Raw genomic sequence first — 26,282 nt, 5'->3', positions numbered from 1 at the left:
ATATGTTAGAGAGCATTGGTTCTCCAGTTAGTGGCATACATGCTGTTGATGGGATCTCTGAAATTCAAAGAAAGGCTTTCAGTTGGTCCAGATGCCTTTTCCCTTGAGCCAGATCATGGGAACTAATGCTATCTGCTTCCTCTACTGAAATCAACAACCATGAAGCTTCTGCAAGTGTATAAGCAAAACTGCCTTTTCTCTTTCCTGAAGGGATTTCTGATAAAACTGCTTTTGTTGCAGGAAATATTTTTGAGGCAACATGATAGACTATCTGCGAACACATTTTCTAGCTCGGAATATGAATTCCATGCACAGGTTAACTTCTTTCTCTATGTTACAATTATATCTGACTCTTGCATCAAGAACCTGTCCAAACTTAGAACTAAAGAACTTGCTCATAATGCAACATTGTGTTTCAGCAAAACAATGCTTTCTGTATGCAAGAACCAAAAGAAGATGATTATAATGTTCTTCACTTTCAATCAAAGGGAACCTTTGATGCACCCTGTTTCCAGTCCAAACCACAGTGTCGGGTACCAAACCAAGCTCCTGCAAATGATCGTGTAAGTATACCATCTCTCCTAGCCTTTAAATACTATACTAGTAATAAATGACCCTAACAAATACAACTGAATTTGGAATGTGGATGCTGTCCCATTATTTGATTTGGATTTTCAAACATGTTACTTGGATAGTGTCTTTCTATGTATGCAGCAACGAAAGATACGAATCGCTGAAGGTATCAAAGCATTGCAGGAACTGATTCCTAATTCTTCTGAGGTAATTATTTCTTTACGAACAAGCAAAGAGCCTGGTGCACATATACCTTTTCCATTGGCAACCTAAATTGGTATATGACCTCATATTTGTCAACATAACATTTTTATTCATCTTCCATTTCATTTTACTCATCTTTGTGTGACAAATTAGCTGCTTAGCATTTAAATAAAATGAGCAAAACAATATATAAGGAACCATGGAAGAGGTTAAGCAGCAACATTGTTCCACCTATGTTATTTTGTTTAACTGAGGAGCTTGATCCCTTAAAAAACTGTGGGAATACACCTCCTTGCCTTTATTTTTCACATTTTCTTTTGCAGCGTGGTCAAGCAAATGCACTGGATGATGTTATTGACTATGTCAAGTTTCTGCAGATGCAAATCAAGGTAGCTTTTATGTCTTATTGCTATCAGGATGTATATGCTTTCATATGCTTATCTTGTCGACCTTTCTTGTTTTTAAACTTCATCCTATTAGAATTGTTTATACTTTTGGCCATTGCATTACACTCATTGTATTGTATGAAGCTTGGATACTGTTTACTCCAACGACTAATCTTCACCTTTTGTATTAGATTGTATGTAATAAATAACATTTTAATATATATTTGGTATCACTCTATTCAAGTGGAAACTCTAATGGTGTAGGAATTAAGTCGAAGTAGATTGGGAGGCGAACCAACTTCTAATCCTTTGGTTTTCTTTGAGGTTCTGGTTTCATGCCTTTACTATAAGATACTTATAAAAGCAACCTTGGAAATTTTTCGAATTGAGTAAAATTGTATGTAAAAATCTGCAGGGATATGGTCACTATGTTCTCCATGAACAGATGATAAATGAACCTCTTGAAGAGATGTGGGGAAGTTACTGGAGATAAACCCATCAGCAGCAAGTCAGCTGTTAGAGAGCAGAGGCCTTCACATTATGCCAAGGGCACTGGTTGATGGCTTGAACAGAACCTCATAGATAGTCCATACACAGCACCACTCTGCTATATCCGCTTAGTTTTGTTGGTCGTTCGTTACTTTCAGAATCAAGCAAATACTTAAAAGACTAGCTATGATCCGAGTTTCCATTTCTTTTGTGGACAATAGAACCTAAACAGTATTTCTAGTTTCAAAACACAGTTTACAGAACAATGGCTAGTGTTCTTAAGTTTTAGTTGAATGCACTTCGGAAGCTCTAGGCTGCGAGCCTGTAAACTGTTGGACAGCTATTTTCTAGATATTTCTTTAAGTTTTAAAGTTACTTTTGGGGTGCCCCTGAACGGCTATTTACTCTTGTGGGCCTTTACTTTATTTCTTTCTTAAGAAAATAATCTATCATCCCAGGTTGTTTTCCCCGACGAGTCTATCGTAATTAAGAGGCACATCAATGGGATAATGAGAATCCGGAACCATTGCGAGCATAGACGGAACAAAGGCTCTCTCCATTTTAGCATTAGTGGCAGCCAGTGTTTTTTCCAAAGTAGCCATGGCGACTTTAGTAAGCCAAATTAGCGCAATTGCTGTGAAAGAAAGAAGCAAAAACAACCCAAAATTATGCAAAAGGAACGCAGAATCATATTGAACTTTTCGTCCTTGTTCCTTTTGTGAGTTCGGTATAAATCTAATTCGTGTTCTAATATGTCCCTTCTCGAAACTTTTAAATAAGAACTAAATTGAACCTTAGACCAGAAGTTATCTTTTAAATGAGACTACTACAGAGGTTGTCTCCATTTCTCTAGAAAATATAATTTTATTTGAAGTTCGTTTCAGATATATATGTTTTATCATCCAGCAAACAGTCTCAGTTAACCTAACGAATAAAAGGGCGATGGGGGCTTACCGGATGCGCAAAAGCCGATTGCCATAAAAATCTGTATTCACAGGCAAAGATCATTTCACAGATAAAGATCAAATATCCTTTAAAAGCTAACATAAACAGGGCAAAATACTTGCCTGCCGAATTGTAGAAGTATCATTCCATTCATGTGTGACATCTGAAAGGTCCTTTACTGTAGTTCCGACGTATGCCAGGGCAAATATGGAAGGCTGTAATAAGAGACGGACACGAAGCTGAACATGTTTAAAAAATGTTCGACCAGAAAAGGTCGAGATGAAACCTCAAAGATGAAGATACTCGGAGTAAATACCATCATTCCTAACCAAGATGCCAACATGTACACCCTGAGATGAACAGGAGTCATAAAAAGGAAGTAATTCAACAAGCTGAACGGTACTAAAGAAACAAGCCGGCGCAGAAAAACAATCTGTTGGGACCAAAAAAGCAAAGAAAATTAACAATTTCACAACAGAGCTCCATGATACACACATATGATATAGAGCGTGCAGTTTATGCAAGTCCTAACTTCTTCAGAACTATCTTCATGTAACAATCATCAACTGAAACTCTCCATTTCAAGTAGTTCATATGACATTAAACTTGAAATTCATCATTGTCAATCAAGTAGTTCATATGATAGTCACATATGGGCCCAATAGGCTAAGAAAAGTCACAAAACTCTTGCCTTAAAACCAGATGTCTCAATTGCCCTAGCAACAGCCTGGAACTTTGGATAATTCCTTAGTTTAGATATCGAATATAGGCTCTTCCCAACTGCCAGAAAAAAGCAAATAAAATTCATTAGAAACTTTCTTCCCGGAAATAAAAGGTAAGCTTATATTTAGGTAGGATTCAAATCGCGTTCGCGGCCGCATTTTCATTCGCGTTGCATTTATCACGGTGGCGGACGTAACGGATGTTATTGCGGACGTGAATTTTTTTTTAATTAACACAACTTAGTACAAAATATAATAAATTATAATTATAAAAAAAATCAATTTTAATGATATTTAGAGTGTTTTCTAACACTTTGAACTTCTAAAAACTTTTATTAATACATGAACATAATTTTTACCATCATTAATTATTCTTATATTTATTTATAAATTTATTAAAAATATTATACAAGAAACATAAAATTAAAATTTATAAATATAAAACAATTCATTACTTCTATTATCAATAATATAATACAAAATATAATAAACATTTACTAACAGTGAAGAAAATTAATTTATTGAGATTTCTTTTGGTCTAAACCAAAAACATTAAAAGTAAAAAAAAAATATTTAAAATCTAAAACATAAATTGAACTCCCATGTTTATTTTTCCCCTTGATTTTCATCAAAAAGTTTCATTTCTTTTCTTGTAGTTGTATTGTTGAAAGCTCCTACTGCTCTCTTTGTCCAAAAAATAGGTCTGAGTCTGGTTTTGTTGTTGTTTTGGCTACCAAAGGAGACATCAGAGGCAGAGACGTAGAAGATCAAGCTCTTTTTTCACTTCCTCAAAGGGCTGAAAAATGACACAGCCGTAAGTGAATACTGTGAATCTGCTCCTTTTCCTTTTTTTCTTTCTTACTTACAAGCTCTACTCTTCCCTATGAAAACCTAGAAAATCTGTTTGGGTTTCAGTAGCAGACTTGGTGTGACGGAAAATAACGGAAATAGCAGTCTGCTATCATTGTGATTGGTCATTACCCGTTAAGTTACGGTCATTATCGGTATGATTCCGTTTGATACCATTATTTTGAACAATAATATCAGACGACGGTACTACCGCAAAATAGCGGCCACTATCACGTTTGCCCTTTGCTATTTGAAACCCTAGGTATTGATAAACATCATATCCCGGTTCAAAAGACACTGTTCGGCCAAGAATGAATGCAGCAGTAGCCTCTACAGCAGCACCGATTGAATCAGCAAGAAATCCCACTGGCAGCCCAAACAGATAACCTCCCCCGAGCTGAAAAACTCCAAAAAGAAGAACGCATTTGTCTCTTCCATAGAAAACCATATGTGCTAGAATATTGAAACAACTGAACGCCATTTCAAAATCCATATTACTATAATTATCTAATAAATTGCAGAGAGCAATGAGAACCCACGGTAAGAACCGAAGCGGGAACAGCAAGGATTGCAAAAGGATGTATATGATGGCCCTGCAATGCCAAAACATATGTTTTATGTAATCATGGAGCTATATTATCAGACATGCTATATTGTAGGCTGTAGCTTACAGCACAAATGGACCCCATTGACCAAGATATTCCTTAACCCAGAACAGAAAACCCTTCACCGACTGCATCATCGATTCTTTTTTATTAATTAAGTCGCAGAGATGCAAATATGAAAAAAAGGTACACGTTTCGAATCGATTTATAAGATCATCTTATAAGCAAACTCAAAACAAAACAAGCATATGAATGTAAGAAAAAGGAAACGGCTTTTCAATGGGAATGGAAAGGAGAACTGAAGCAATGACGACCAGGAAAAGGAGGGAAAACACGATTCTAGAAGCTGAGACCAAGGTTAAAAAAACATCCGCCATGTCGGGAAAACGACGACAGCCCTTTGCCTGGTCGGGGCTCCAGAGGCAGAGGCTGTCGTTTCGATGGTGGTGGTCTTTGGCGCCCAAACAAAACTACCCTTTGTCTCAACCACGATCGTGCCTTCAATTCAACGACCTTTTTGCCTAATTTAACTAACCCATTTTTATGTACTTCTAATTTTTTTTACAGAAAAGGAACGCATATTTTATCTAAATTTAGATACTAGTTGCTATAATTAAGTTAAGCACTGGGCATATATGGTGTATAGATATTTGGTGTGCGTTTCTTTCTCTGCTTCTCTTTGTTTGATCTGAGTATTGAGTTCGAAGTGGCAATGAGCACAACCTGTTTGTTATTGTTTCAGATTCATGCTTGCTTTTTAGCTTAGCTGATATCTTTTGTGACACACAGAAATGTTGGAATCTAGTACGAACTACGAAGCAAGAAATAAGATTGCTTTTAAGTTTAAATGAGTCTGACTGTCATCTCTGTCTCTCGTGTTAACTTCAAAAAGTGCCATATGGTCAGTGAATTTGTTGTTCTGAAGGTAGGTCGCATGCTCGATCCATGCTCACAAAAAAAAAAAAAGGATTACAATGCTTAGTTCAAAAACCCTCTTCTCAGCCAGGCTTTATATAGCCCAAATTATCATGAAATATTAACTAATTAGTACTAATAAACTTCCAACTAGTTATAGTTACTTCTAACTATATTCTAATAGGATTCAACTAATTTTAACTCGATTTACTCTTATAAAGATATTTTTTAGTTCGAATTTAGGGTAGATTTTGAGAAAAATAATTGATGTTAAACGAATCAAATTTAAAGTAAAAATCTTAAATTCGATTTAATCTAAAATACTTTTAATTATATATATCATATTTACAATATATATATATATATATTCACTTCTAAAGTCTTTTTCTTTCATTTCATTTTTCTTTTATTCTTCTCTTCCTCATTTTTGTTCTTTTTCTCCCTTCTATTTTCTTTTCTTTTGCATGTTTTTTATTTGTTTTAGATTTAAGTTTTGCTCTATGTTATTTTTATATTTATTCATTATATATTCTTTTATTTGATTTTTAAATTTTACATATTTTTATAAGTTTCAATTTACATGTTATATTTTTTATGCCTTTTCATCCAAATCAATTGGTTCTTTGTGTTGGGGTTTATTTAGTTCGGAATGCTTCCGGTAATGAAAAAAAATGATTTTTCATCTCATAAGTAATGTCAAACACTTAAAATTTGATTTAAAGTCATAATTGGAAAAGTGATTTTCAATTTAACTTCAAAGACTCAAATTTCTAACTTTTGTAGTGGGAAATCACTTTAAAGGTGAAATTATATTTTTATCCTTAATTATTTACTTTTAATTTATAATATAAAGTCTAACATGAGCATTTTATATTTCTAAAATCACTTTTTATCGGTATTTTTAAATACTTAAAATTTTAAACTGAACCATAAGAGGTAAGCTTGTGGTCCATTATGTATGAGATTGATTGAGTACAAGTGTTTGGGCCTTATAAGTAGGGTCAGAGCTTGTTTTTGGATCAAATGGAAACGAGTAAACATATATTTTAATTATTAAATTTAAAAAATTATATTTTTAATATATATTTTCAAAATATTTTAAAAAGTAATAAATAAGTATTTGAAATTTCTAATAGAAATTAATAGTCATTAATTTTTTTTTTTTTGGAATTGTAAAGATAGAATAAAACAAATGTCTTACAGCATATTCAGCTTATCAAAATCTATGGCAGGCAAGAGAGAATCAGGTGGTTCAGTAAAGCACGATAATTCATAACAAGAGAGATTTCCGAGTTTTGCGATCATATCTGTAGCCTTATTTCCGTCACGAGGAACCCAAAGGATGTCGGTTGCCTTGCCCATCCTTTGTTTCGAAATCTATAAATGGCACGAACAAGAGAATTCAAAACCATATGCAAGTTGGATTCCTATGAAGATAGCCCATAGTTGAAGTTGGTAAGGGTTAGAAATCCCAATCAATTTGTTAAAGCCGAAAATCCAAGAGTCTTCATGATCACGAACTGTTCCACCAGTTGAGCCAATACTACTGGTTGAAGAGATAGCACCATCAGTATTCGTTGAAGAGCCAATGCCATAGTCATTAATTTTTTTTTAAAACATAATCAAACACTTCTGAGGCATCATTTTGTATTCGTTAATTCTCATGATATCATGCATTCGTTAACTTTTACATTAGTATAGTAATGATAATGTCTACTAAAAGAACTACTTATGCGTTTTACTGATTTAAATATCCAATTAAATGAGAATTTTAAAAAATAATTATTTTTTTCAAAATAATTTGAGGATATTTTTGACCCTCAAACCAAAAACTTACCAAAGTGATAAAAGTACGAGGTGACAGTCAAATTATTTGATCAAGGATTAGGACGCCTAAGACCAAAACGAGAAAAAGCTCCTCTGGATGGGACTTTGGGAGCATGCATAAGCCAGGCAGTGGAGGTGTCAAATCCTATGATTTGGAAATGGTGAGATCATCCGCACAAGCTTCACAGTTAAATCATACAGCAGCCTCATGCATCAGTTGTCATTTCAGCAACACGCTCAGTTACTGTATAAGAGACACCGTATAATTCTGTATCCAATATGATTTATACCTAAATTCTTTACTGCTCAATCTATAATCATTATTCTTACCGAGTGTGGCAAAAATTTAGTGTATATATATATGATCGATATAATGATGGGATGAGATTGGCTTCATATGGAAGAATTCTGCCCGTTTAATGATTGAGCCTCTACCTTTTATTTGCTTTTAGAGTTGTTATATATAGTTTATTAAAACTATACGTCGGCATGGGCTTAATCCTTATCGAATGGGATAGAAACAAAGAAGAAGACGTAGCAGAATTAAAGTTGCTTTTCAAGTTTTTCAACTCACCACGTCCATTCCCAACATAGCGCAGCGGCTGATATAATAAGTTGACAGATATATAGCACTCCCATTACATATTGTGGTTGAAATAGAATGATATGTTCGCGTCAATCATCGATTATGATGGTTTCCAGCATCTAATTATCTACGATAATTTATATTCGATGTATTAATAATATATAATTTTGTACGAACCAACTTACCTGGTTAAAGGAATTGTTGTTGTTCCTAAAAGCCATGAGTTCGAGCACCAGTGACTGCAACAGGGTGATAGAGTGTTCATTGTCGAATGGTTGAGAATATTTAAAACATATATTATTTTGTATTTGAGGTCTCATACGGAAGCTGTTCTCAACCTAGTGTTGGGGGCAGCCTACTATCTTACCCCCTTACCCCATTACATATGGTAACAAGGGACAACCATTTTTTTTATATATTACTTTGTAATCAACTTAACTTAATAAAAAATATATATTATTTTATATTAATGAATCGATATTATTAAAAAAAATTGATTAAATATTATTATTAAAAAAATTTGAATTTAAATTTGTTCATATATTTGATTAAGACGCATTCACTTTAGAGTGAGTTCCAAAGCAGCCTTCAACATGTTTGATTTTGAAAACTGAATTGTACTTTATATCAATTACTGTCCAATGGATAATTAATAAGGTTGATATCACTGTAATAGTAACTTTGAGTTAAAATGATATATGACAATTAACACAAAAATAATTAATAAGTAAGCCACCACACAGCCTTGAATATTTAATTAAGTTATTCATTCAAGTCTATAATATTTTTATATTTTAATAAAAATATTCAGAAAAGAAGACTTAATCGGTCCTTAAGCTCGTAGTATAATATTTAGAAGGGTAAACTATAACGTTTACCACCTAACTATTACATATTTTCAGTTTAATATTTTATATATCTTACTTAAATTGGCATATTAAATTAAATATATATTTTTATTCTTATTTTAACTTAAAAATATATATTTTAATTTTTATTAACTTCAAAGATATAATTTGATCTTACCTTAACTTAAATATTTATATTTTATTTTTATAATATTTAAAAAAAAATAAATAAATAAAATAAAAAGAAAATGTACATTTTTAAATTAAAATTAAAATTTCAATAAAAATAAAATATATATTTTATGCTAAGATAAAGATAAATTATATTCAATAATTTAAGGTCACATTAGAATATATTTAATAATTTAAGTTAAGAATATAATATATATGTAATAAGTTAAAATGAAAATAAGATATATTTTTAAAAGTTAAGATAAAAATAAAATATATCTTTAAGTTAAGATAAGAATAAAATATATTTTTTAAGTTAAAATAAAAATAAAATATATTTTTAGGTAAGGACAAAAATAAAATAGATTTAATAATTTAAAATAAAATAAAAATATTTTGAATATTAATATGTGAATTTAAGTTAAAATATAATATATAAAATATTAAAAATTTAAATTTAGATTAATATAAAAATATATACTATATGTAGTCTACTCAAAACAAAATAATATGTTTGGTTGAATGGTTGGAAGATTGCAATAACTTTCTCTAGACTTCGGTTTGATTCCTATATTCCCCATTTTAGCACGCCATCCTCTGATTGGTAGAAAATAAATCTATTAAATTAAAATAAATTAAATCCTCCAACTGGGTGACGACATATGTCATGATATCTAACATCGGTGACACGTGATATAATCTGATTCGCAGGTTAAATTTATTTTAATTTATTAAAATTGATAGAATATATAAGTATTAATGACCAAATATATAATTATACCACTAAGACCTAGTAGTGGGTTGGGGATCTATTCCAGGATCGCATATCAACTTGGAGTAACCGTTGAATGTCGATAGTTGGACAAAGGAGCATCTAAAGTCTTGTGGTCGTCGTTTGGGCCAACTTAGTGGTTGCATCCACCAACCATTAGCTTCACGGTAGATATAGGAGATTTTGATGTTCCAATTTCGTTTGATAAGCTCACTGGTACTTCAAAAGAGCGTCGACTCGTATCTACTCCAAGGGAACGTAAGGCTTTGGACTGCTTCATAACTATCCATCTCCACATCAATGCATTGGTATCCTTGGTTCCAAGAAAGTTGAAACCACCGTACAACACCCACAATTCAGTATGGAGAACATAACAACGACCAATGTAACGGTTGTAACCTAGAATCCCTTCCCCGTGAGAGTACGGAAAACACAGCCACTCACCGTCTTTTTGGAAGGTTGTTAGACAGCATCATCAATGTTCAACTTGATTACGCTGGTGGTAGGAGGAATCTAAGTGTGGGTTCTGGTCGGTCGGGAAGCTATCAACCCCGAGCTTCTAAGACGGTCTTAAAAAGCTTGAGCCCAAGCATTGGCCGCTTGAATGACTTCAGTCATGGTCCAAGTTTCGCCTTTGAAGACGAATGAGCATCTTTGCTTCTAAATGTTGTGCAATACGACTATCGGATAGAGTAAAATCGCAATTAATAATTTGAGAAAATAAAAATGAAGATAAAGAAGACACAAATTTTACGTGAAAAACCCCTAAATAATATAGGGTAAAAACTATGGGCAAAGGTAGAAGAATTTCATTATCAGAAAATAGAAATTACAACTTATCTCGATCTAACAAGGAGAAAACAATGACAATTCTCTCTTGATAAAAAGGAGAAAACAACTCTCAAGAAAACTCTCTAATTTCTCTAGTATTGGAAGAAAACTAGAATGATTTGGATTGTTTTGAAGCTAAACGGGTTAGGGTATTTATAATTGAAGCTTAAGGACTAATATTGTAAATACCTAAAGTACAAGGACTAAATGACTAATTTTCCATGCCAATTTTTCAACCAAATTGCAGCAGTAAATTTTGAATTTTACTGATGCTAAATTTGGTACATTAATGCACCGAAAATTGACCACCTTTTTTGACTTTCAACAATCTCCCATTGAAGATTTGATTGGAACAATCATATCTTCACACAATTCTTTCTACCTTGTACCATTCATGTTGCTTACGTCTCTTACAGGCCACAAGAGGATCGACACCAAGTAAATTTATCAGCATTGATCGCCTTTGTCATGAAATCTGCTATGTTATCTTTAGTATGGATTTTCTGCATATCTACAGTCTCTTCTTCCACCTTTTCACGAACGAAATGGTACTGAACTTGTATGTGTTTTATCCTTGAATGAAATGTTGGATTCCTTGCTAGATGCAAGGCATTTTGACTGTCACAAAACAGAGAGATATACTTTTGCTTGTGCCCGAGCTCCTCCAATAACATATTCGACCAGATTGCTTCTTTACTGGCTTGTGTAGCTGCTACATATTCTGCCTCTGTTGTTCACGTAGCCACAACTAACTGTAATTTTGAAACTCAACTTACAGCTCCACCAGCAACTTTGAACACATATCCTGTAATAGATTTGATTTTATCCAAATCTTCGCATAGTCAGAATCGAAATACCTATTGATAAGTAAGTTTGATCCTCTGTAACATAGTGTAATATTTGAGGTCCCTTTAATGTATCTCAAGATCCTCTTTACTGTATTCGAATGCTCTTATCCTAGATTCGCCATGTACCGACTAACCACTCCCATTGCTTGTGCAATGTATGTCTTGTGCATGTCATAGCAAACATTAAACTTCCCACTGCCGATGTATATGGTACTTGAGACATCTCCATCATCTCTTCTTCACTGCTAGGACTCATACTTGAGGATAATTTAAAGTTAATAGAAAGAGGGGTAGAAATTGGCTTACAATATGCATGTTGAATCGTGACAAGATCTTCTTTAAGTAATTCTTTTGTGAAAGTCAAATCTTCATATTACCTCTGTCTTGGTGAATTTGCATCCCTAGAATCTTATTTGCTGATCCCAAGTCCTTCATTTCAAATTCCTTAGCCAGTTGTGCCTTTAATTCTTCAATATGATCTTTGTTGGGGTTACAACCAACATGTCATCCACGTACAATAGCAATATAACAAAATCGTTATCACCAAACCTTTTAAAATAAGCACAACGGTCTGTATTAAGTCTGTTGTATCCAAGGCACACAATGAAGAATAAAATCTCTTATACCAACACCTCAACACTTATTTTAGACCGTACAAAGATTTGTTCAACCTACAAACCAAGTTCTTCTTTTATTTTTCTTCAAAACATTCAGGCTAGAGCATAAATCTCTTCTTCAAGATCTCCATGAAGAAAAGTTGTTTTAACATCTAGCTGCTCTAGATGTAAGTTCAATGTAGCACACATTGCCAAGATACTCGAATCATTGTTAGTCAAACCACAAGATAAAATATTTCATTAAAACCAATATCTTCTTTTTGAGCATATCCTTTGACTACCAGTCTTGCACGATACCTCTTCACTTGATCGTTACAATTTCACTTGATTTGAAGACCCATTTATTACCCATTAGTTTCATTCCTTGTGTTAGTGGCACAATGTCCCATGTATTATTTTTATGAAAGGCTTCAATTTCTTCTGGCATCGCCATCATCCACTGTAAAGCATCTGAGTTATTTATTGTCTCTTGGAATGTTGATGGCTCACCGTCATCTTTTAAAAGGCAATATGCAATATTTCCTTCTATAATATAATATGAGTGCCAATTGGGACGTCTTTTCACATGATCTTATTGACGAGTTTTTAGAGCTTCAGAACTCTCTGGTTCTTGTTCATCATGTGTTGGTTCTGCTTCAGAAGAATCTCCTTGTTTAAACTCATTTCCACATGTGTCTGCGTAGTCTTTAACTTTTTAGCGCTATCATCTTCTTCGTTTCTTTGTAGTTTATCTTCTACAAAGATAACAACCATGTTGATGATCACTTTACGGGCAATGGGATCCCACAAGCGATACCCCAAGAATTTACATTTCTAGATTTTGAATCAAATTTTGAAATTTCTCGGGAATTGTACATCACATACACAATACTTCCAAATACATGGAGGTTTGAATAATCAACTGGTTTACCAGTTCACATCTCTATTAGTGTCTTCAGCTCTATTGCAATTGATGGAGCTCGATTCACCAAAAAACATATGATATTGACTGTTTCTGCCCAAAATGATTTTTCTAGGCATGCATCCCTCAACATTGCTCTTGTTTTTTCCAACAAGGTTCTGTTCATCTGCTCTGCTACTTCATTTTGTTGAGGAGTGTACGCCACTGTGAATTGTCTTTTGATGTTTTTTTTGTAAAAGTCATCAAATTATTCACTTGTGTATTCTCCTCCATTATCTATTCGGAAACATTGATCTTATTTCCATAATCAAGTTCCACCCGCGCTTTAAAGTTTTTAAAAGTTGAAAACACATCTGACTTTTTCTTAATAGGGTACCCTACATCTCCTGGACTAGTCATCAATAAATGAGACAAAGTACTTTGCTCCACCTAGGGATGTAACTGGTGCTTTCCATACGTCAAATGAACCAATTCTAGAACACTTTTGCCTCTAGAATTTGACGTGTTAAATTTTAACTGGTGTTGCTTATTATACAATGCTTACACAAGTGATACCTTTGTTAAGCCTGGAAGTAGCTTTGCTCCACAAGGACTTTCATTCCTTGTTATGACATGTGTCAAAGTTTCTGATGCCATAGCATTGTAGAATCTGAACTACATGAGGCAACAGAGGCTTCTGCTTCTAGCAAAGTCTCTCCATTCAGTATGTACAAGTTTACTGCTATCTTTTCGCCTTTCATCACCACAAGCGCTCCATGGAACACCTTCATGATTCTTTTCTACGTTTCAATCTTGCTTGCATTATTATCTAACAATCCATAGGATAATAAATTTTTCTTCAGGCCTTCCACGTGCCGCATATCTCGAACAACTTTAATTGTTCATCATACATCTTCAATTTGATGGTTCCAACGCCAACGATCTCTAAGGCATGATTATTGTAAGTATACACAGATCCTCCTAAGACATGTTCATAATGATGGAACCATTCACTTCTTGAGGTCATGTGATATGTTGCTCCTAAATCAATGAGCATATATCTGCAAACCTCTTTCTATCTTCCACGATTATTTACGCTTCACAACATAGAGCATCTCCATCATCTGAAGTGTTTGCGGTATTGCTTTTTGGATTGGAGTTTTTACCTAGACTCCAACAATCATTCTTCAAGTGACCCTTCTTTTCACAGTTGTAGCACTTTAAATTCTTCTTTCTTATTGACTTTGATCTACCATGTTTGTGATTGTTGCTTTGGCCATGTTCTGTTGATCTCCCTCTTATTATTGTCAACGCTTCTGCTTGTTACAGATTTACTTGTCTGTCGTACTTGCTCTTGCACTGATTTTCTTCTTATAGAGCAGCAGCTGCAACGTCATCGAAGACTAGACTAGTGACATTACTGTTTATCAAGTTGATGATGAGTTGATCATACGAATCAAGTAGACTTTGAAGTAGAAGTTCAGCAAGTTATTGTTCTTATATTGTACAACTTAATGATGTAAGCTGAGAAAATAAAGTGTTCAGTGTGTTTAAGTGCTGTCACTGCAGTAGATTATGCATCCGGAGAGTATACAATTTCCTCTTAAGGAAAATTTTATTGTGTAACGATGTGGCATCGTACAGTTTGGTGAGATGATCTCATATCTCCTTGGTTGTCTCCTTAATGCCTGACAATACTTCATCTGGTAATACTAGATGAAGGTTTGTCATAGCATTCTCTTCTATCTCGTTCCATTTGCTGCCATCTGTGAAATCTATCGCCTTACACTGATAGCCGCTATATAACAGTCTTTCCTCAGATGACCTTCATCTTCAATTTTTACATGAGAAATTTCTCCATTGAACTTTTCAATATCAAATCTCGTTGTCATAGTTTCTTTTACGGATAGCTCTCACTATTTCACTATCGTGAATAGTTCTCTGGAACCTTCAAAGAATAGTAATACCTTCTTACTTTCTTATATTGAAGGATCCACCTTTTGGTGGCAATCGTAAAGATAATAAGTAGATATTACACACTCAAATCTGGCTCTGATACCAATTGTTGTGCAATATGGCTATCGGATAGAACAAAATCGTAACTGATAATTTGAGAAAATAAAAATGAAGATAAAGAATACACAAATTTTATGTGAAAAACCCTAAATAATATAGGTAAAAACCACATGCAAAGATAAAAGAATTTCACTATCGAAAAATAGGAATCACAACTTCTCTCGATCTAACAAGGAGAAAACAATGATAATTCTCTCTTGATAAAAAGGAGAAAAAACTCTAAAAAAACTCTCTAATTTCTCTAGTATTGGGAAAAAGCTAGAATGATTTGTGATGGTTTTGAAGCTAAATGAGTTAGGGTATTTATAATTGAGTTTAAGGACTAATCTTGTAAATACCCTAAAGTACAAGGACTAAATGAGTAATTTTTCCATGCCAATTTTTCAACCAAATAGCATCAATAAATTTTGAATTTTACTGTTACAAAATTTGGTGCATTAATGCACCGAAAATTGGCCATTTTTTTTTACTTTCAACACCAAAGCCTCCGCACAAGGATCTCGAACATGTCTCCAATGGTAATTTACGCTGTCAACACCTATGAGCACAGTCAAATTAGTTTTAAGCCAATCAATAAGAGTAAGGGAAAAGAAACTCCCTTTCAAATAAGTCGGGTGATATGAGTTCAGATAGTACGGGCCGTTGGGAAGTCTCTAAGAACATAGATGATAGTTTCCTAATTATTGTCGCAACATGACAACCAAGATCCATTGTCAAACCATGACGCTCTCTCCGTGTTCGTCATTAAACGGTTCTTGAGGGCGAGCCAAAAGAAGTTTCGAATACGTTGAGGGTCATCAAAGTTCCAGGCAAGGTTCTAGATATTATTCTTCTCATCCTAGTTGTCCTGATGCAAAGTATTGTAAGCATATTTAACGGTACAAACATCAGAAGGCTCCCACCACCAAATGTGGTGACCCGGGCTATCAACGGTAAAAATAAATGTTATTCTTTTTAAAAGTATTAAGTTTGAGCGGTTACGTCTTCAGGGTGTGTATATGTATTGTTAATATGTTAAAAAGTTTTGAATAAATATTATCTTTAATCGATAATCATCTGAAACTATTAAAAAGTTTACAGAAAGGAACGTTGATTCCACTGAAAACATAATAAGGAGTAGCAACAAACTGATGACACGATGAGAGATAGTCGAAATTTTTTTATGTAAGCATTTGATTTTTTTAATAATTTTTAAATATTTATAATTTTTTAAAGAAAAATATAAAGTAAATACTTATTAATTTAAAGTTAACTAATTTAATCTTTTCCACTGCCCAATCGTGGTTCTATTGCCATCTCTAAATTGATGCCTCAAAATAGAAATATCCGTATGCATTGAATTAGATAGGACCAAATCAAAGAATAGAAAGAAATGGGTGTCGACCACTCACCAATTAAAACTGATGAAATCAGATATAAAAAATTAGGTTAGAGCAATCCATCGCTTGATTTTGCCTAATAAGTATGCGGGGGGAAGACTTTCTTGCACATTCTGAATTATTGATATCTGAAAAAGACAAAGCAAAAACAAAACAGTTGCATCTAAATGGCTTCTCTTAGAATCAAAGCCTGTATGTGTTAGATATCAATCTTTCAGAGCCTACTTTTCTCTGTTAACTTCAACTTAAGTGGAAAAAAATATGATTCTTTGTAAATCATCACTCTTATTCCATGAGTCAAACCCGTGATTGGAATCAACGAAAGATTATAAGTCAAATGACACTTTTGAGCATCGGAAGCAAAACAGTGTCAAATTTTGATACTAATTCCTCTACTTTGTTTAAGTTATTGACTTAACTTTTATTACTATACTAATGAAACGATCTTATCAAGATAGTGTTAATATTTTGAAAATTCAATAAAATACGAAGGCCAATAGGGCCTCTAATAAAATTAACCCTTGTTAATTAATTTTCATGGGCAAATCATTGTAATAAAAGTGTCACACCCCATTGACTTATTAAGGCAACAAATGTTGTTGTTGGGGAGTCGGATCATGGAGATTCTTGATGAAAACCTTACACTTTCCACATCTGAATCCCAACCCTCACCCTGTGTGTGTAATAATTATCAGATGATTACGTAATTTGTCGTCAGATTGACGTTGTCCTCCACCTTCATCCCACCGACAGCTAACTCGTTTACTTCCAACTCATCAATGGCTTCTTCTCAAAATGATGTATAACATAACGATTCCATTTTGACAGCCGGGGACGGGTTTTTTTGGCATCAGCCCAGCCGTGCAGAAAGTTTCATCTCTTAGATATGAGCGAATCATGTGTTATCCAAGGGAAAGCTCCATTTGCAATATACTACAGCTACAGTCCACCAGCTTAAACATTCCCTTGTCACTGTAAGAATCCATTAAACCTTTTCCCCCCAGCAAAATTGTAGTCAACTTTGAGGTTGTATAACCAAACATCCCCGTTTAAATAATTCATATTTTAGACGTGCAAATGCAGGACAAAAGAACCCACTTCAAATCATTTTTTTATCTACAATTTGATGCATTATATATAGCCATCTATATATGAATACCATATCACCAAAAAAAAAGACCCATTTCACCATTGTCTTCTTATAAATATTATTGTGCCTCTCCATGATATCGGAGGGTCCAATTCAATTCTATTAATACAAGTATTAAGGTAGAGTAAACAAATGATTTTCATTTTAAGAAGGAATATCTTAAAAACTACTTTTTCTTTGACTATTGAGTGATGGATCACAAAAGTAGACTGCAAGTTGATCCCTTTAGCATTTGCCCATTCCCTATATAAATTATTTTGCTCCACCTTATTGTCACTCGTGTACATGTCTTCACTTACTAATTCCTTCACATTCCTGCATAAAATTCTCTCATTCTCATTACTAACTAGTAATCTATCTTTGGATACTGTCTTATTTCATCTCGGGTTTGCTGCATATACCATAAGGTAACGATTTTAGAACAAGCTCGTTTATACTTCTTCCGTTAGTTTTCAACTTTGTTTTAAAATTAAATGTTGTTGTTTCATGTCAGGTTCCGGTCATGACATTTTCCGTGTCTATGTACAAGCAAACAATGTCTTTACTAGACATACCTTCCGGGGTGTTAAAATCGAACTTCTTTAGGCCAAGGCGAGAGAAAGATAAGGTTGTGATCCTACTTGGAGCCACCGGAACAGGCAAATCTCGCCTTTCGATCGACCTCGCGACTCGATTTCCTGCGGAGATTATAAATTCCGATAAAATACAAGTACACGCCGGACTCGACATAGCGACCAACAAAATCCCCGAGGAAGAACGGTGTGGGATTCCGCACCATTTGTTAGGTGTGATACATCCCCACGCGGATTTTACAGCGACAGATTTTGTTGACATGGCTTCAATGTCATGGCTTCGATTTTGTCACGCAGCCAGGTCCCAATCATAGCCGGAGGCTCAAATTCGTACATCGAGGCCTTAGTCGACGACGAAGATTTCCTGTTCCGATCGAAATACGAATGTTGCTTCTTGTGCGTAGATGTAGCAATGCCGGTGCTCGATCAATATGTGTCCGACCGAGTAGATAAGATGGTTGAAATGGGAATGGTCGATGAAGTGAGGAAATTCTTCTATGCCAAGGCGAATTACGCAGTGGGGATCAGGAAAGCCATCGGCGTCCCGGAGTTCGACCGCTACTTCAGAGCCGAACCGTATTTAAACCAACGAGAACGCGATGAACTGCTGCAAGAAGCGATACAAGAGATCAAAAGGAACACCCGCAAATTAGCTCGTCGACAATTGGAAAAGATCCAACGTCTGAGGAACAAGAAGAATTGGAAGATACAGACGGTCGACGCCACCGAGGTTTTCCTCTGGCACGGGAAAGAAGCCGACGAGGTGTGGGAAAAGCTCGTAGCCGGACCTAGTACGGAGATAGTGGCAGAATTTCTATATAATTTCAGCTCGGAGACCCTGGTCAATAATCCCACCATTAGAGTGCCCTCACTCCCTTGTGGCATCATGCTGTAAAATCACATCTGACCCAGGAATAACTAGTAAATTGATACTTTTTTTTTCAAAAAAAATAATGGAGATATATATGCTACTTAATGGAACTCACTTTTTGGAAAAGAAAAACAAAAAAGATGCTTAAATTTCATGGCCCCCTTCCTTCCATTTAACGATGTGAAAGCATTTATTTTATTTCATTTTTCTCCCTTTTTGGTGTCTCATCAGTTGACAAACCATTATTTTTCTGATATACTTAAATATCAGATAGTGGCAGAATTACAAGTGTTTAAACTGGTTTTCTGGGACTGTGAATTGCTCTTTTTATGATCAGAAACAAATCATTGAAATTAAGCAACTTTTCAAAGAACTGTAATTCCCTAGTGGCCGTACAATTGGAAAGCAACGTCGAGGCCGGTGCTTAAGCCCATGGCAAGCTGCCCGCAGCTCAAAAAGATACCCGGAGCCATTTGTGGGAAGAAAAAAATGTTGTAAGCAGAGGTTCTTGAGAACCTAACGAGGAAGAGGAGAGATTATTATATAAAATGTAATGTGTCTGGTAACAATGGGTGGATACTGATATTCGCCGCTAACAACGAATGCTTGGTCGAGTTTATAATATAAATATACCTCTAGGAAAAATGCTTGGTCCAGTTTATAATAAATATACCTCTAGAAAAAAAAGTTGTTAGGTATATTTTTTTATTAAGCTAAAGTGATTATGAATTAATATTTATTTTAAATAATTTCAATCATTTGATAATAAACATTTAATATTCATATTATAATTATTAGTGCTAGAGCGTGGAAATCTCTAAGAATCATTTCCTTGATCACCGAGTAATTTGATTTATGCTTATATATATGATTATTTTTTAATAAGTATAATTATTTTCCTAAATGATAATCGGCGTGTCTTCAATAGGTTTTGATCATTCTTCAAAAAGTTTTATGCAATTTTTTTATCTTTGATTATTTTTCAAACAATTAAGGAATAAATTACTATTTTTAAAAGAATATCAATGAAATAAAAGAATAATTTCAATGTTATCCGAGGCTTGACTTAAGAGTTTTTTTTTCTATTTTGTTGTGATTTCATAATATTATTTATTTTACTTTTGTTTAGATGAAACATTCCTTCGTACCTTATAAATAGGATAAAATTAAGATCAAATATTAAGAGGAATAATGATATATCTAAAAATATATTTTTAAGATAAACATATATATATTCTCGACACATAATTCTTGTATGTGGTTGGTACAAATAAAATTTTAAAATGAACACAGTTAGTGAAATAGAAAACCAATAGGATAACATCAGATTTTGGGATGGATCAAATATTTAAATCTAAAAGCCGGAAAAGACAAAAATTTAAAAATTAACATATATTTAAACTAACAAATGGCTTTATCCATACTTATAAATAATATTATTAGACCCAAATGAGTTACAAAGAATAAATCATTTTTATCATTAAAAAATTCTTTTAATTCTTTGCTTAAGAGTTTTTTTTCTTCTTTTAGATTCTTCATCATGGTTTATTCTAAAATAATTGAATACTATGGTTGAAGGTTAAAAAATAATTTAATATTTATAATTGATTTTGACCTTATTTGAGATTTTTAGGGGGAGAACCACGTACGTATGTGCAAACAAACAAGAAGTTAGTCTATTATTTAGTTCATGGGATTCATATCACAAAGGCATAAACAAACTCCAAATTTATTTAAGAAAAAGAAAAGAAAAGTGCTTATGGAACCACAAGAGAGCAAAACAACAACACTTTTGGCTTAAAATTTGAAGTATCTGAAGAAAAGGAAAGCACTTTTATTGGGTATCAACTCTTTTCTTCTTCTTTTTCTATATTCTCTCTTTTCACAAATATTTCTCGAGAGATTGTGATATAATATTAAGTATTAAATTGTAGTTTAGTTATTTTATTATTATTTTAGTATTTTATAATTTTTTTAGTTTAATTTTAAAAATTTTCAGTTGTGATATAAGTTATTCATATTTAACTTTTATAAAAAAAAATTACGTCAAATATTAGGAGCGTTTTACACGGCATGTAATATATGTTAAATCTTATTTTTTTAAGAAAATCTTAAAAAACAACTCCTAAAATATATATATTAGGAAAAACTTTATTAAGAACATATAGCCACTTTCTTCTTCCTTCTTTCTTTTTCTTTTTTTTCTTCATTACAATTTGTGTCAATTTTATTAATCAATTCAATTTTTTCTTCTTTAATTTTGTTTAATCGACGATGACACCGATTTTAATGCTGATTATCGCCCACAGTTATATTTTTTTCTTTATTTTCTTTTAGTTTTTAATAAGAATTATTATGTCTTTGTGATGTGTTCTCTGTCTTTAGCATGTTTTTCTCTGCCTTTCGATAGCTTACGGTTTTTTGTTGTTGCTTTTGTTTATCTTTTTTCTCAGGGTTAGATTTGACATCACTACGACTGATCAATATGATACTTATTTGTTATCATCATGATTTTCCCTGCTTTGGACTATCGGATTAATTTTGATATGGGTTTTGCATTCGTAGATAGTTTTCTCGCGTCGCTTAACTCTGATTTACAATTTGTTGGTGGCCTTTCAGTAATTTCATCCCCTTTGTAGTTCGTTTACCGATGCAATCAGATTTGTTCATATCTTTATTTTATTCGCGTTTTTTGGTTAGTTTTTTTTTAACTTTTTTATTTTTGGTCCTTATATGATCTAGGTGGATATTTTTTTGTCTCAATAATAATAAGAAAATGTCATGATTATATTTTAAGGTTACGATTATGATTGTAAATCTTCATTATAATTTTGAATATTTTTATTTTTAATAAAACTATCTGCTCTCTATAAAAAAAATTAAGAACGTATTTTATTTTAAATTTTCTTTTTGACTTCTTAAATGTTTTCATGAATTTTCTTATTTTTTTTGAATTTAATATACATTATGCGTTACATGATATATACCTACAGTATCAGAGACGGATACATTAAGTTTTCTAGGGGTCAAGTGCATCCCTATCATTTAAAAAAAAATTAATGAGTGTTAGGAAAAAATGAAAAAAATTACATACCCATTTAATATATATACATAACAATTGAAATTTTTAAAAATTAAAATAAATAATAATTTTTTCAAACATCCAAATAATAATTCTCGAACATCATTTAACCTCACATTAAAAATGACTTTAACGATCATGAAAAAGTTATTTTACAAAAAAAATGTTACTTTTCAAAATTGTTTGGGTCGAATCTTACTTCATTTAACCCTTTTAGTATTGCTTTTTACCTTTTATTGTCTAAAAGTAATTTTCCATAAAAGAAATTATATCAAACAAACAATTTTTATCATTTTTCATCCTAAACAAAACAAACAAAATTTTGTCAGAAATATTATATTCTTTCGGGGAAAAAGTTATAAATAGAGAATAACGTAATTGTCATTTAATGGAATTTTTTTAATAAAATTTATTGTTTTTCTTTTAACGTTATACTACCTTTTAAATTAAATTTATCAAATAATTTAATTATATTCAACACTGAATTTTAGATAATATGTCAAACATATTTTATAACTTATTAACTAGTCGTTAACTAACACTTCATTCTTCGTCTCTCATCCTCTATTACTATTCTTTATCGATGGAGTTTGAACATATATCCTAAAACATATAAGACATCGTTATAAGCATATGATACTACTTGGACTAGCCCGTACATTAATTAAAGGACAAAATCTTGCAATTGTGGACCCATATGAGGGAAAAAATTAAAATGCCTATATATTTATTTAAAAATAAATTAGAAGAACATAATTCATAGTTAAAAAATTAAATTTTTTCTTCTTTGATTTTGTTTAGTCGGCAGATGATACCAATTTTGATGTCGATTGTCGAACATCGATTCTTTTTTCACTTTGTATTTTTATTTTTTTAATAAAAACAATTCTACCTTTGTGACATGTTTTGCTCTACTTTTGTTACTTGTTTTCTTTTCTTTACCTTTTGACCATTTTTTTCATTTGTATTTTTTCAGGGTTAGATTTGACGACGCTACGACTGATCAAAATGACACTTATTTGTAACCCTTTTAATCTTCCCTGCCATGGACCATGGATTGAATTTGGATGCACGATTTTACGTTCGTGGATAGTTTCTCACTACACTCGGACCTAATTTACGGTTCTCGGTAGTCTTTCAATAACTTAATTCCCTTTTGTGATTTGTTTGCTTAATATCTATTTTTTGTTTGAGTCTTTTGGTTGGGTTTTTATATAATCTAAAGTGGCTAGTCGTAATGCTATAGAAAAATGTCCAGTATTTAGCTTACGGTGATACTTGTAAACCCATATCGTAATTTTGAATATTTTCACTTTTTAATAACCGTGGTTTTTATTAAAAAAATTTAAAACCAATTTAAATAAAAAAATTCTCGTATCAAAGTTAATGAAAAAAAATCATGGGAAGGTCGTTCTCGCCTGTGCAATACCCAATTCGAATATCAATAAATTAGATACCAATAATTATATAAAAATACCTTGATTATATAAAAAAAGTTAACTTTACAAAATTGTTTGAGTCAAATCTTACTAAAACATATGGACATTTTCAAGAGCATATGATACCAGTTGGATTAGCTAGTATATAAAACGACAAAATCTTGCAATTGTTGACCTCTGTGAGGAAAAAAAAACTTGTTCATCACATTCAAATGCATATATTCATTTAGAAATGGATTGAGATAACGTACATCATAATTAAAAATTTCAAAAATTAAATTGAATAAATTTTCCAAATATTAAAATGATAGTGAAATATAATTTCAAGGATCAAATATTATTCAACGTTGTATTAAAATGACTTTAAACTAATGATTATATAAAAAAAGTTGCTTTACAAAATTGTTTGGGTCAAATCTTGATAAATTACATAGGACATATACAGAGACGTGGTTGAGGATTTGCAAGGTGGGCCTTAAAATCGAGTATATCTATCAGTTGTTGTCATTAATAAGTATAAAAATAGGGGCCCTAAAATCGAGTATATCTATAATTTGTTGTTATTAAAAAGCATAAAAATATAGGCCCCGAAATCGAGTATATCTATCAATTATTGCCATTAAGAAGTATAAAAATAGGGACTCGAAATCGAATATATCTAAAAAATAGGATCCTTTTATAAGAATTTGCATAGGGCCCCGACAACCTAGGCCCTGGACATATAGTACATGCAATGTTGGCAATTGGAACAAACATGCAAAAAAGATAAGAAGGGCTTGAGCGATGTGGGAATGAATTATGGAGCAACATGAAACGGACTAGTTATTTATTTCAAACCAAACTGTAAGCCACTTACTCTGGTTTCCTGGAAATTGGAATCAAAACCCAATCAAGCCAGGAATAAAACTTTTTGGTTCAATCCATCTCCACTCTTCCCAAATCTCATTAGGACAACGGTTGTTGTTATTGTAGATACGATTCCTGATATGATGGTAACCTTTGGAGTATCCAATCCCATAATTATAATCGAATATGATCGAGGAGACGGTCTTCCCTTGATATAAAATCCTACGTCCATGTTTGAGTATAATCTATAGTGAAAACTTTTCCAGTGAATAATCATGCAGTTCCGTGAAAATGGAGATCTGTAATCATATAAATGTTTTATTGAATTAAAAAAAAAGTTATCTGTTTAGCATTATTATCGAATTATATTCGATTACTTGGAATTAGGCACAAAAGCAGATGGCGGTGCAATCATGGTACTAGTCGGCCTCCACATGAAAACCTGATGGTGCAGTTATAACCGATGGGGATAATGTTCTGATGGTTAGGCCTGGAAAGGAAGGGAGGCAAGTGAGCCAGCACCTCACACACACACTCATTGTCCACCTGCCTCAGCCATTGACAACAGTAGCTTCGTTTGTCCGACCTGCGTTGTTGCCCGTGCCTATGCCTACGCCTACGCCTACGCCTGTGCTTGCGACTACTTCGGCCATGACCATTCCGGTGATGAGATGGCGGGGGGAGCAGGGACAACGGCAGCCCTCCGCATGCGTAGTTCAGTATGCTAATCTGAGAGACACAAATTGGACGAGGCGAACCACTTAGCCGTGGCAGTGTTGCAGGCACTGCATGATATTGCAATGATCACCACCTTTGCCATTTTCTATATCTCAATCTTTCTTATTTGTTTTTGCTTTATTTAGATAATGTGAAGTAAAGATTTGATGGGATTTTAATATGTTTGAATATGGTTGAATTTATTACTCGGTTCATTCATAAACTTGTTGCTTTCTTTCTTATATTATAAAGATGTGTTATGAGGCGAAAAGAATATGGAAATGGGCATGCCCAAGAGGTTTGGGGGTGGTTTCTTGATGTTATGGGGAAAGTTTAGGTTTTTCAATCCGTTTATTTATCCATTTAGTGTTATAATCTTTGTTAGGCGCCAGATTATTATTATTAAGCTAATCTAAATAATTTATGTAATCCCATTTCGTTCTGATTCAATTCTAGATATAGTTTAAATTTAAGTGATTATCAAACATCGGATAATACAAAATACTTTTTATTTTCTTATTAACGTCTAGCTGTACTAGACTTATTCATGGGTCGAAATCGAGATCAAATCAAACTTGAATAAGAAATCAAGGACGTTTGTTCTATCCAAGTCCAATATGATTATATTTTTAATCAAATCCCGACTCAAATTTAAAGATGGCATAAGAATACTAGTTATCCAAAAGTGTGAGAGAAAAAGAATGAAGTGGTAACAAATGAAAAACACAACTAAAAGTTGTTTTTTAATAGTTATGGGTAGGGTTCAACGTTCGATCAAGTCAAGTCGAGTCAACAAATTTTAAATTATTCGAGTTGATGAGTTATATTTTGTAACTTAAATTTTATTTAATTTTTGTTATTTGAGTTTATATTCTAAATACTCTCAACCATTTAATAATGAACGCTCAATCACTCTTGCAATCACGAATGTTCAAACCTATGACCTCTAAGAACAATAATAACAGCTTTAACCGCCGAGATAATTTAATTCGTACAAGATAAAATTATTCTTAATTTAAAATACTTTATTCAAAATTAGTTGATTTATATGAATTGGATATACTTTAAACATGTCTACTTTA

At 32.9% G+C, this 26,282-nt stretch overlaps 1 long non-coding RNA gene and 1 pseudogene across 1 annotated transcript; both read left to right on the top strand.

The window, feature by feature from the left end:
• The first annotated feature begins 547 nt into the window (after nt 1-547).
• On the top strand, nt 548-1,975 carry LOC120206179. The gene is made up of 6 exons (XR_005524084.1): nt 548-563; nt 715-780; nt 1,101-1,166; nt 1,428-1,487; nt 1,579-1,792; nt 1,832-1,975. It is a non-coding gene; the product is annotated as an uncharacterized LOC120206179 (long non-coding RNA).
• Nucleotides 1,976-17,940: 15,965 nt separating this feature from the next.
• Nucleotides 17,941-19,226, top strand: LOC120206237 (annotated as a pseudogene).
• Nucleotides 19,227-26,282: the final 7,056 nt, after the last annotated feature.

Source organism: Hibiscus syriacus, unplaced genomic scaffold, assembly GCF_006381635.1.
Source record: "Hibiscus syriacus cultivar Baekdansim isolate YM2019G1 unplaced genomic scaffold, ASM638163v2 tig00013386_pilon, whole genome shotgun sequence".
In the NCBI taxonomy this organism is placed as follows: Eukaryota; Viridiplantae; Streptophyta; class Magnoliopsida; order Malvales; family Malvaceae; genus Hibiscus; species Hibiscus syriacus.
Note: the sequence above shows the minus strand (reverse complement) of the source record. Positions and strands in the feature narration are given on the sequence as shown.